The 13,582-nt window shown below is 39.9% G+C and overlaps 1 protein-coding gene across 2 annotated transcripts in view; it reads left to right on the top strand.

Annotated features, from left to right (window-relative positions):
* Positions 1 to 13,582, top strand: part of INVS (inversin) — a 132,805-nt gene that overhangs the window by 50,618 nt on the left and 68,605 nt on the right. The gene's annotated exons all lie outside the window — the stretch shown is intronic.

The following is a 13,582-nucleotide window of genomic DNA, read 5'->3' as shown; positions in this document are numbered from 1 at the left end:
AATCTAGTGACCAAAATAAACTGACAAACAAAATACAAACAGAGGCATGGTCACCTGGAACAGACTGACAGTGACCAGAGGGGAGGGAGAGAGGGGTACCGGATGAAAGAAGGTGAAGGGATCAGCCAAAGAACATGTACGTATAACCCATGGCCACAGACAACAGTGTGGGGATGGCAGAGGGAAGGGGGAACAGGAACTGGGAGGAGGGTTGCAGGGGTAAAGGCGGGAAAATGTCGACGTCTGCAATAAAAGTGTTAACAATAAAAATAAAGAAAAAACAAAATAAAATAAAATCTCTCAAAGGTCCACAAACCCCAAGTGAGCAGCATCAGGCTTTGGTGTGCCCTGTTCCTCTTGCTAAGCAGCCCCAAGCCGGGCACTAGTGTCATCTGGCCTGTGCTCACAGCTTGGCCTTTCCTGGGCACCTCCAAGGCCAGTGCGCGTGCATGCGCACACACACACACACACGCACACACACGCGTGCGCGCGCACACACACACACACAAGTAAAAATTACTACAAATTGTTATTCTTGAGGCAGCTATATAAAATGACATTTAGCTTTGAAGTAGCTATAAAGAGTGGGTCTTCTGCTTCTTTGAATCATGGGGTCAAAGAACATGAAGCTGGATGAGTCATTAGGTCATAATCCAACCTTCTCATTTTTCATGTGGTAGGAAACAGGCTAGCGGAAATTCAGGGGGTGAGGTTCATCTGGCTGAGACCTCTCTGGTGTCACCGCCTTATTTAAATCCTTCAGGACAGCTTCAGAAGCCTCAAGAAAGAAATCTAAAATCCTTTCATCCTCATCTACTCCTTGCTTACCTTTCTGGCTTCTACTCTATCCTCGGGCATGCTGATTATTTAAAACTTTCATTCTAGTCACCTCTTCCTTCCCATCATTCTCCACCCACAATGCCCCTGCACATTCAGTTTCCTTCCCCCTGAAGCTGGCTTAATTGTATATACACTTTAAGGAGCAGCGCAGGCACTGTTTTCTCCAAGAAGCCTTTGTTGGCCCCTTTAGTTTGGGTTACAGCACACTGCATCTTTAGAGTTCTTACCACTGTCGTCCTTACATAGGATTTATCTCATTCATTGTATTATAATAGGAAATAGTATTTGCAAATGGCTTTACTGTCTATTATAGCCAAAGTGAGGGATAGTGTGGGATTTATTGTACTGTGTAACAAGTAGATACAAGAGAATTGATATACCCAACTAATGTTGGCTTTAGAATTTCTATATAAGAAGAGCCTATGTGGGGACAAATTAATTGGAAGGGGTAGCAATAAGACCCAAAGCTATCTTTGTTTGGTGCTTTATATAAAATTCAGATAATATCTATTGTCCCTGTCAAAGACATGGGGAGGCAGAACAAGATGGAAACACGGAAGGGTGCTAGAGTATTTGTGATCCAAATCAAGATCCAGCTCAGCTGCTATGTCCTTCATGGATTCTTTCCTGACCTAACTTATTCCCCCTCGCCACTCAAAGCCAAAAGTACATCCTCTGTCCTGCCTGTCTCTATGGTTTGTCTTTGTATTTTTTAATACACATCCTCTACTGCCCCATTGCTTATACTATATATTATATTGTGCATGAGTGTATAACTGTATTTTAATTATTTTTGTAAAGCTTCCAAAATCCTTAGCATATTGCCTGGGTTAGAGTAATTACATAGCAAATAATTAGGGAATCTTGAATGAATGATTGAGTTAGTCATTCATTGTGATACCATTTTGAATCACCTGCAGAGCATGAAGGAAATATTCATTCCAAAGTCTCAGAAATTCTGACTTCATTGTTTTGGGATGGGACACACATTCATTTTTTTTTTTTTTTTTTTTTTTTGTGGTGGTGGTTTGTTATTGTTATTAGTGTTGTTAGTGTTTTCTTAAGCTCTTCAGAGTCAAGAACTCTGACATTAGGTTTTGGTATAAGCAATGATTCTCAAAGTGTGGACTTCTGGACCTAGCAGCACCAGCATTTCCCTTGTTGGAAATGTAAATTGTTGGACACCACACCAGAGCTAGTGAGTGAAAAACTCGGAGAAGGACTCCGCAATCTGTGTCGTCAAGCCTCCAGACAATCCTAAAGCATGACAGAGTTTGGGAATTATTAACTTAAGATAAATGTCTTCCTATCAGTAAAATTTCAACTATGAGAAACAAAATATATTTTATAATTATCTCAAAAGGTTGTGACAATTTAAAGGGCCATTGTAAATAAATTAGGGTACTTCACAAGCACAAGCATCACAGCATTTTTTAACTTTTTAAGATATTTACTTTTTTATGAAATGCTCTCCATCAAAGGAACTAGTTTTCATAGTAATCTAAATAAAATGTGCCATATTTGGCAGAAAAAGCACATGAAAAGTGTGGCATTGGGTAAGGAAGCTTCAGAGTCAAGGATACCTTTCCACAGTTTTTTAGAGAAAAGCCTGTCTACCCTTTTTTGGACAGTAACATTTTCTCTTTCTGTTGTGCTGTTTGACTCTGTGCCACTTGATAGCTCTGTCTATTCCTATGAAAACCAAGTTAGTGAATAGAGCCAAGGCTTAGAGGAGGCACTGGGGAGAAATATTAGAAGAGTTCAGCCACAGAACAACTAAAGATGTTGCCTTTCCTTCAGTCAAATCCTTTTTGAGAGCCAGGATCTGTTTTAAGCCAGAGAGATGTTCTTGGCTGATGCATTGTCTAGCTGCTCTGCCAGATGGATGAACATCTTAAATTTGGAAAATAACAAATAAAGCTCCTTTTCTGTCTTTGAAATGCCATTCTTAGCCTTTCCCTAGAGAATTATAAAATGGCTTTTAGAAAGTTTTTAAAGATTTGCTTAAGATGGCAGGTTAGTAAGGTGATTACCATCATAGGTTGAGAATTAGAAATTGTATCTATAAACACAATATTTAGACTTGACAATCAGAAATATAAGGAAAGAGCAACAATGTCTGTGCCTGGGAAAGGAGTGCAGATGCAGTTTTATTTCTACGGCCCAGTGAAGTCAGTGTCATTAAAACACTTGGTTTTTGTAACTATTTGCTTTCCTATAAAGATTTCTGTTGAATAAAAGTCCAAGAAACCAGAGTACAACCAGGCACCAAAACCAATTTAGACAAGAAAATGATCCAAGTAGATTAAGAATAACATGGGAAGGCCCTTCACCTTCCCTATCCATTTATTCTCTGTATTTGATATGGTAGTGGTACCTCCTGGTCTAGTTAAGAGAACAATAATATAATATTAGACTGCATTGTACTGAGCTATTTATGTGAATATTTAAACTATGCTTATATTTTAGTTAGGATGTGAAAGCTCATTTTTTTTTTTTTTTACAGTTTTATGCACTTTCATTTACGGAGAAATTTCTGTCTTTGGATAAAACAGTTGAAGCAACTATTAGTATAGGTGACTCATAACCCTGTATCTTGAATCTAACCGTCTCTTCCAGTCTTCAGATCCACATATATACTTTTTCTTTTTTTTGCTAGACACCTTTATATAGATTTCCTTCACATACCCCAAACTCCATGTTAAAAAAAAAACAGAACTCATAAATCTTCATCCTCCATCCCTATTTTTTCTTTTGTCTTTACACTTCTTGGCACCATTTTCCATCTTGTACTCATTCAGGAGTCCTTGTATGTATTTCACTAATCCATCTCGTTATTTTTATTTAGCTCTTCTGGATTGCTGTAGTAACCCCTTAACTCGTCTCCCAGCCTAAAGGTTCGTTCCCTTTAAACCAGTGCTTCACATAGCCTCCGTGTATTTTTCTAAAAACACAAATTCACTCACATCATTTTCTTCTTAAACTCTTCATTGGCTCTCCATTATCCATAGAATGAATTTTATACTCTTTTTTTTTTAATTTTATACTCTTTACCACGCTGTTTGAGAGTCTCCATTTTCTAGCCCCTCTAGTCATATTTCTCACTTCTTCATACACTGCATTTCATCTTACAATAATGTAGAATTATTTTCAGGGCCAGAGATTTGATTTTACCCTACTAGCTAAGAAGTTAATCTCTTTCTGTTTCGTGGATGCTGACAATATATAGGAGGCTCCAGAGTCAGAGACTATTCACAGCAGTAGTCTCTGTTTTTTACTACTTTTTTACTCTGCCTTCTACTACTTTTAGCACAAAGCAAAAACCCGTATGCCTACATTGGTTTCCTTTGCCCCCAAGAGCCACGGGGAAGTTGCAGAAGGCCCAGCAGGACCCTGCACACGCAGCGGGTTTCCATTGCAGCTGAGGAACACTGACCTTCAGGATCTCCTGCTTTGTAGTAGCAGTGGGTCCAGAGGAGAGCATGACCTCACCCCCCAGGCTGACTGTCGTAAATGCAACTGTGATGTTGCCTAGGTAAAGAGTGGTCAAGACTTTGCATTCTTGGCCTAAGAACATGCAGGGACGGTAGGGGCCCATGGTAAACTGCCTTTTCCAACAATCCATCCCTTAGACCCATCATGGGTGTCCAACCTGTGGCCTGTGGACTGCCTGTGCCTCAGGATGGCTATGAATGCAGCCCAACACAAAATCGTCAATTTACTTGAAACATTATGAGATTTTGTGTGTGTGTGTGTGTGTGTGTGTGTGAGATTACTTGTCACCATGTATTTAATGTGTGGCCCAACACAACTCTTCTTCTTCCAGAGACACCCAAAGGTTGGACACCCCTGCAACATGTTCTTGACATGAGCATGCCATTTGATCAGCTACTCTGATTAATCTGACCAACAGAGGCTGGGAACAAATTGGTTTAATATGTCTCATGCAATATTTAATTAATAGGGCTCCAAGCAGCAGGATGAGAACAACCTGTAGTATTGACTTCAACTGTGCTCCTTAGTATCCTGGACTAAGTTAATTGTGAATAAGCACCAAGGGAGACAGTATGTCTTATTACATACAACTGGGATGCACTCTAAGGCTAGTCTGTTATCTATGATGACTCGTGCAGGGGAGTTTGACTGTCTTGCTGATCTTTGATGTCATTGCCAGTAATTCCAGAAGATACTAGATGGACTAAAAAGCAACCCAGACCCAAGGAAGGAATGTTTCATGGCCCTCTCTCTACCACATACAAACATATAACCTGAAGAGGCGCAGTTCTCTTTAGGATTTACTGTTGTGCTTAGATCACCATTGCACTGATTGAGCTAAGCCACGTGGGCAATATCACCAAGTAGCTGCAGCTTCAGTTGCTGTGCATCTCCTAACACAAAGGCTTTTCACACAGAAGCATACAAATCTGTATCCAACAGCTTAAAATAAATTGATGCCAGTACCTCTGTTTCTATGTGTACAAGGGGGTCCGCGTTCAGGAGCTGCCGTTGATGGCATCAAGCACAGCAGAATAGTTTGGGACCATCATATCCGCATTACTTTTTCTGTTTCATAGCACATGAATGGGGATGATGAGCACAGAAGCAGATCAGATTGCTAGTCTCAGCTGCTCCTTGATTCAGGCATGGCTCCAGAGGACAAAGAGAGCATTAATTGTCATTTAACTCCATATACATCTCTGATGTCTAAGGCAGTGATTTCCAACTAACACGCTGCAAGAATCTTTAAAACATGCAACACCTGACTATTTAGTCAGGGGCACTGACCTCTTTTACCCTAGATTGTCAAGTAAAAAAAAAAAATGACAGTAGCCAACGTCACAATAGCCATTGGTGTGGATAAATCAAAATTATACCTGTTTTTTGTCAGATTGACAAAAAATATATTTTTGAATGTGCTGCAGAAGTTTAGTAATTAGTTTGTGTGTGTGATGAGTTGGGTTGAAAGTCACTGATCTAAGGAGTATCCTTCTCAGGTGCTGAAGTTATTGCTTTCTCTCCTTGGCTACAAAATCAGTGTGTTTCCAGTCATCCCCTACTTGTACCCATATCTCTCATCTAGAAGGGTAGGTGCATGTGGGACAGATTTACAGAGACTCATTATATCCCCCACCTTAGCCCACACGGACGCTGTGGGAGGACTTGGTGAACGTGTACTGAAGCAAGTGGTCATTATCAATGTGAATGACCAGGACCATGTCGATCGAAAAAACAAACCCAGGTGACTGAACCAGAGTTGAGTTTGATCTCTAAGCCCCCTTTTGGCTGGGCTGCCACCCAGGGGGCATACCAACCAGACCAGCTCAGACTTCTCTTAGGGAAAAGAAACAGCATAACCAGGAATGGGCAGGGCAGAACCCCAAATTTTAAAAATAGGTGTATATAATACCCTCTCCGCTTGTCCTGATTATTTCCCAGGAGGCTGCCAAGAGGAGATGAACTCGTTCTGCAAGTTCTTTAACCAAGCTGCCTCACTTAGGCATGTGGCGGAGGAGATAACTGAGATAGAGTCAGAAATATTTTTCAGTTTATTTTCAAGAAGGCTATGCCAGGTCTTGACAATTTCAGATGCCTGAGCATGATAAGTGAGCACAGAATGTCCATCAAATCCCTTAACTGTTAGCCCATTGTTGGGTGATGGTCTTTGTGACAAAGGCACACCATAGTCAGACTGTGACAGTCAGATGGTATAAAACCCCGAAACATGAAACAGTTTATTTCAAGGGCCTCCAGTGCTGTGTGTGATACAGAGTAATCAGACTACAATGGCAACACTGTAACCTGAGAAATGTCTGCAATGATGAGGCACCAATGTGTCCCAAGAGGGAGTGGTCAGAAGTCACTGCCAGAAAAAGGCAGGGCAGTGCCCTGTGTGTTGTGACCTCCTTCATCACAAGAAAAATAGACCAGCTTGGAAGAATACGCAAGTCTGGGGTGTGTTTGGTATCTAAATACATGTTTAAATAATTGTCTTAATATTAAATATAAATTTATATTTAATTAAATGTATATTTTATATCAAATAATACAAAATAAAATTGTGTTCTATATTAAAATTTATATTAAATTTGAAAAATTAATATAGTAAATATTAAAATATATTAAATATTAAAAATACAATTTATATTAAAAGTATATCTTAAATAGAAATTAATATTAATTTACATTAAAAACATACCTTTTGCTTTGTGCCCAATCTGTGATGATGTATTCATTGCCATGTTCAGCGCAGGATGGATCCAGGTAGCAGATGGCCAGCGACCTGGGCAATGCAGGCTTATTTAGCAACCTGATTCTAGTCAGTCTGACAGAAAATAGACCCTTACTGTGGGCATCTACATGAGTGACCCAAACTGTTCGATTTGCAACTACAATTTGTTCCCACCGTTTTTTCCCCAAAGAGGGGGTGTCTTTAATCTACCATCTGTAGTCTGCCAAGTGACAGACCAGGTGACTAGAGCATTGGCAACAGCCCAAGAATTAGTAAAAACAGGCCCTGTCCTTAGGAGTGGTGTTTAAGGCAGGGATGATGGCTTTCATCTCAGGCCACTGGCTGACCTGCCTTGACCACAGGCATTCTTCCGGAGTTGGACTACCCCCAGTTGAGGTTTGGCCGCCTCCTACTGGATACCATCAGGCCTTCACTTAGACAAATCATCAGCTACCCAGGCCAAGGATTTCAGCGGAACCTCCGTCCATCAAGGGCATCATTAAGCCAGCAGCTTTGCTTTAGACAGTGGCCACCTCTACATCCTGTACATTGTCCTCATTGCGAGACAGGAGAGGCTGCAGTAGAGTCTGGTCCATAGTGCAGTTGGCTTGTGCTAGGCTTTGCATTCACTTTTGCTTTTGAGCAGCTGCTCGCTCCTGTCTCAACCAAGTGAACGTCTAATGCACTTTGTCCACTCAAAGTTCTTCATGGAAGAGCAAGGTCCTCACTGCTCTCACCACTTATCTCCACTTTGGACAGCCTTCAGCTCAGCCGCCACCGCCTCACTGCCCTTCAGCTTGCTGCCCCAGTGTCACACTAACATCCCTTCCCCTGCCTGCCCAGGGGTACCATTTCACCATTCAGGCTGCTCGTTTTAATCCTACTCCTGGCCATTAGACTCATTACCGATAGGACAGTGGGGCGCCTTACCTCCCCAGCCTTGCCCACCACTTGGGCGTGATCTCAGGGAGGCTCTCAGGCGCAAACCCAACTTGCAGGGCCCATGTCCTTACTCTTCGGGAAAACTCTGTCTGTCAGCATCCCATCCTCGTTGCCTGTGCTGTCAGGCCTTGGATTTAATTTTACCCTACATTTTTCTTTTGTGTGTACTAACTTATTACAAGGCAATAAGGTGGCCATGAGTACTCGTAGAAGACACAAGACATTACCATCAGAGACAAAATAAAAGCTTTCTTACTAATGGCACAACAAGGAGCATGAGCGTTTGCATATTTGCATCAGTTTACCTCCTCGCCCCCAAGAACCATGAGGGCAATGCAGAGGATGCAGAGGGACACCAAGCATACAGTGGGCTTACGTGGCATCTGAGGAATGCTGAATTCTAGGAATCTCTCCAGACTTCAGTGAGCAGTAAGCAAGACTGCTCCTGTCTGATGTCCAGGAGGGTGACATTACCTCATTCCTTGAGACTGCTCACTGCAAACCCAACTCTAAGAAATGGCCCAGCTAAAGAGGAATCAAGACTTTGCATTCTCGGTGTACCCTTTAAGTCCATGCAGGGACGCTCAGGCCTCGTGGCAGGTTGCCACTCCCAACACTGTTGGTGGCATTTCCAAGACTCAATTGTGCCTGTAGCCATTACAGAAAAGTTTGATATAATGAGGTTACTGATATTTGTGGTCTGTATACTTCCTAGCGATAGTGATTCTTTAAAAAAAAATTAATATGGCAAATGCCTTGAAAGTTTTATAGATATGTAATTATAGAGATGCCATTAGAATTAATAATAACATTATGTTTCTATTATTACCACCTTAGTTTTTAAAAAATGTATATTTTGGTACCTAATACGGCTAGGATGCAGAACGAAATATAGCAGAATGCCCACCTTACACATTCGTGCGTGCTATTGTATGGCATTGTATGTATAGTTATAAAATTCCAGGGCAGAATTACACACAAGCCTATAAGTGAACAAAAAGTGTAGTGCACACTTGTATATATAGTGAGCAATTGCTTTCTCCCCACTACAACGAGAGGAAATACACGCGCTGAGGACACAGAGGGAATGCAGAGAGACTGACGGGGAAACGCTGGTGGGAGGGGGCTGCTGTAGTAAAGTGGGCCAAGTCTTGAGCACTGGAGTCTGTTAAAGGAATTGTTTCAACCAAAGAAGAAGCAAATAGCAAAGCTCCTATGAGCCTGGTATAGAAACTGTGGCAGAGCTGAGGATCCAGAATGTTTTGATGATTAGCTGCCAATTGCCTAGAAGTTAATGATTAAGGCGCCTACCAGGAACAGATAGCAGTTTTGTAGAAGATGATTTTGGACACTGCTGGTTCAGAAAGACCCCCCCCCCCTTTTTTTTCCCACTCCATGAGTCGTCATATTCATTCTGACGCCAAAAAAATACTTAAATTTTGGGAGTATTCTTTTTGTGAATATGAGGCCATAACCAACAATGAAGCTGTTTTATCTAGAGAAGTGGCAGGGGCAGGACAAAGATCAAAAGTCAGGACCAGGAAGCTACCCACAAGTTTAGTGATAATAACTGTGATAGGCCTCATATCACTAGACCTAGGACTGCAAACGATCATTATAAGAACAGATTCTTATAATGGATGGGAAGCTGGGTGTTACCAGCTATAATGGTGAACAAAGAGGAAAAAAATAACAGCAAACAATCTTCTCTAAAATGAACCTCAACAAAAATTCCAAAATATATGAAGAAATGTAATGCTAAGAAAGCTAAAAACATCATTATTCGGATCATGAATTCGATCCTAGGGGAAGAACACAAACAAGGCAAAAGAACAAGCCACACGAGAGAGAAGATATTTGCAAAGCCAACCAAGAATCAGTATCCAGAATATGTAAACAACTCCTAGAGATCATTAAGAAAAAGACAAATAGCTAAGAGAGGAAATGAGTGAACAACACTAAAAGGCTATTCTCACAAAGAAGACACAAATAGCCAACAAGTATATAAGAACATTCCACCTCAATGAGGGAAATGAAAATTAAGTCTATGGTAAAACACAATTGTATGTCCATTTTATGGGCAAAAGTTAGCCAGTCTGGCAAAACCAAGTGTGTCAAGGATGTGGAGTAAAAAGAATTCTCATACATTACTGGTGGAAATGTGAGTTGGAATAGCTATTTTAGAGAACAGTTTCAACCCAGAAGTTTCAGAAATTCTTGCAAATTTACCAGGAGACATGTACAAGAAAATGTATTACAATATAGTCTATAACAGTGAAAAAATAAGAAACATACTAAGTATTCCTGTAGGGAATAAATAAATGCAATATATTATTTTCATATGACAGAATACTTTCTCCAGTGAAAATGTATGAAGCAAAGCAACTTGGATAAATCTCAAAAATACTGCTTTGAGTAAAAGGTGGTAAGTGATTCATACAGTACTATTTATGTAAAGTTTGGAAACATCTAAAACAATACTGTATAACTCATGGATATGTATGTTTATAAGAAGTAAGAGTATTAAAACATTTATTGGAATGACAAACAAATTTAGGACAAATTTAGGACAGGAGTGTCTGAAGAAGGAGAGACAGTGATGGAATTAGGAAAGGCGAATGGAAACGTTAATCATTTCTGTCATGTTTTATTTCTTTAGAAAGGAAGAATCTAAGGTAAAATAGCAAGGTATTTCATTCAAACCGTCTATATTATTGTTATTAAGATGTAATGACTATATGTTTTTCTTAAAAGGGAGTTCATCTTAGAGAACTGGCCAGACAAAAATACTGTGTAAGGTTAAAAGAGGCATTTTAGGTTGATCATTTCCCAGACTCATTTCAAATTCTGTTCTCCAGGTCAGAGAACTTTTTCATCTCTTTAACCCTTTTAGATGTTATGCTCTTTCTCATGCATTTGGAGAAAAACCAAGTGTTGTAAGCATTTACATTACAGACAAAAGAAGCAGCTCTTGGTATCAATAATTAAGAGAAAATAAGATGAGGATTATGACTACCTAACAAAAACAAAACAAAACATTCTGTGTTTCAGAGGCATTAGGAAAGTTCTTCACATTTCAGTGGCATAATAGACCTGGTCATATCAGAGTTAATGTCCTTTCAGTGACGAAATCACGACTTTTCTGTAACTTCAGCTGTCTCACTTCTGTCTTAACTTTAGGCTTTTCTTAAGAATACAGATTCTTTTGATGTGTTATCTCTTTAACTCTTATACTGTTTTCTACACAGTCAAAAATTATAAAAGCAGATCCTAAAACAGTCCACACCTCAGCATTAAGAGGTTCTGTGTGGTCCTAAGAGATGATACTGAATTATTCACTTCTAAATCCTCCCCAATGTATTTGTGTTATAAGAATAAACCTGCCCTGGCTGGTGTGGCTCAGTGGATTGAGCGCTGGCCTGTGAACCAAAGGGTTGCCAGCTCGATTCCCAGTTGGGGCACATGCCTGGGTTGCGGGCCAGGGTCCCCAGTAGGGGTGCATGAGAGGCAACCACAGAATGGTGTTTCTCCCCCTCTCTCTCTCCTTCCCTTCCCCTCTGTCTAAATAAAATTAAAAATAAACCAAAATCTTTTAAAAAATTTTTTAAAAAGAATAAACCTGAAAATTTCCAGTTTCAAGCAATAGTGAGGAAATGTTTAGACGTTTTGTTTGTTTCCTTTAGTATTGAGGGGGCTTTACAGGAAGCAGAGTAGCTTCCCTGTGACATGGGTCCCCAGAAGCATGTAACCTTCAGAGAGCTATAAAATTAGCTTGATGCCTTGAACTAATATCTTACCATTTTCCTCTGACACTAGAAATATCCTGATTTCAGCTCTGAGTTTTCTGTCCCCTATACTCATCCTTAGAATTGAGTTTACATTCACTGGGTATTTAATAAATGCTTGTTCATGAGACCAAGGAAGTTGACCTTGGTCCAACTGGATTATATTGTTTCCTGTTCCAGCATTCTGATGTGTTTCTGTCCTGTCAAATAAGAGAAGCTCCTGATCATATAGCTGACCCCTCCCATGGCATCAGCTAAATTCCTTTTGGGAATGCCCTTGTTGATTTTATATTATCATTATGTATAGGTATAGACATCTTTCTCAATGTAAAAAAAAATCAGAAAAACTATTATTTATAGCATTCCAACTATTTTTTACTTTTACCTATCCTTAACCTTGGGTTTCTCCCCAATCACTAGCTGAACTAGGTATTCCATATATGGTCATATCTTCCTGTCTACATGCGCTCTATCATGGGCCAGTCTTGGTTTCACTTGACCATCTGTGTTTTGTTACCTCCTCCACACGGGAAAACTGCATAATAAAACTACCGAACATTTATTGAGCATTTGCTTTGTGCGCTGTTCTAAGTACTTTACACATACTGTTTTTACCATTTCATATGCATAATAATCTCAGGTACTATTATTATTCCTATTTTACAGATGAGGAAATAAAGACATAGGAAGGTACTTTATTTAACCTGTAGAATTTTTCTATGATACCTCTGTGGGAAGCAAAGATGAAATCTGTCAAATATCTTGTAATAAGTGAAGTTAGGTGCAAACATTTTACTGTTGCCTCCTTCAGAACAAGGCTCAATAACTCAGTAGTCAGTCCCTCAACACATTCTAGTTTCCTTTTCCTCTAAATTTCAGAATCAAATTGATTGTGTGATTGAATATCTTTAAAAGGTCATGATGAATTATTCTGTAATATTTGAAATGTTATGCTCAGAAAGGTCAACCCTTATTTTTTTGGTGTGAAGTACCACATAGACTTGTTTTTCCTGGGCACTTATGCTTTTTTCCAAGAAAAGATGGCAAGATATTTAGAGCAGGGTGCCCTCTTGAGGAAATGTCAGCACCTTCCTTTTTAAAAGTTGGCACTGGGCAAAATGGAAAGTCCTGGCAAACGATGTCCACTGTGCATGAAGGTCAGAAACATGAAACATTAAAAAGTAAGTGAGACAAAACACACAGATATCTGAGAATTAAGATTCTTAACTGCTATGATCTAATGTAGCAACTGTAATAATTTTTAAATAGAAATGAAACCTCTAGAAGATATTTGATTTCCCCTTATTCATTCAATCCTTCAATATTTATTAAATAACTGTTTTGTGCCACGAACTCTGCCAAGCACAATGGTCACTAAAACATAGTTTCTATAGCTTATAGCTTGTGAGGGTGATCACAGTGAAGGGAAACAAACACATGTCATTATAAACTGAGAAAAGTAATGTGAATGATATGAAAGGGTGCTAGAATAAAAAAGAACAGATTAAGGGCGGTCTACTTAGAGTGAAGGACAAGCCTCTCTGAGAGGAAGTAACTGAGTTGAGTCAGTTCACTTTTTGGTCCATTCCAAGTCTGTCCATCCCTTTTCCTAGCCTTGTTCTCTCTTATTTCTGCCCCAGTTCTTGAGCTTGTCTTGAAGCCTGTCTCTGCCCCTTGGGCAAGGAGGCAACTCTCATTCATCCTTCTGCACCTCACCATTGCCCTAACTGGTCCCCTTTGCCTTAGAGCCTCACAGTCATCATCATGGCGGGAGGCTGCTCAGTCA

Source organism: Pteronotus mesoamericanus, unplaced genomic scaffold (assembly GCF_021234165.1).
Source record: "Pteronotus mesoamericanus isolate MK-2021 breed Mesoamerican mustached bat unplaced genomic scaffold, CSHL_Meso_final contig_78, whole genome shotgun sequence".
In the NCBI taxonomy this organism is placed as follows: domain Eukaryota; kingdom Metazoa; phylum Chordata; class Mammalia; order Chiroptera; family Mormoopidae; genus Pteronotus; species Pteronotus mesoamericanus.
Note: the sequence above shows the minus strand (reverse complement) of the source record. Positions and strands in the feature narration are given on the sequence as shown.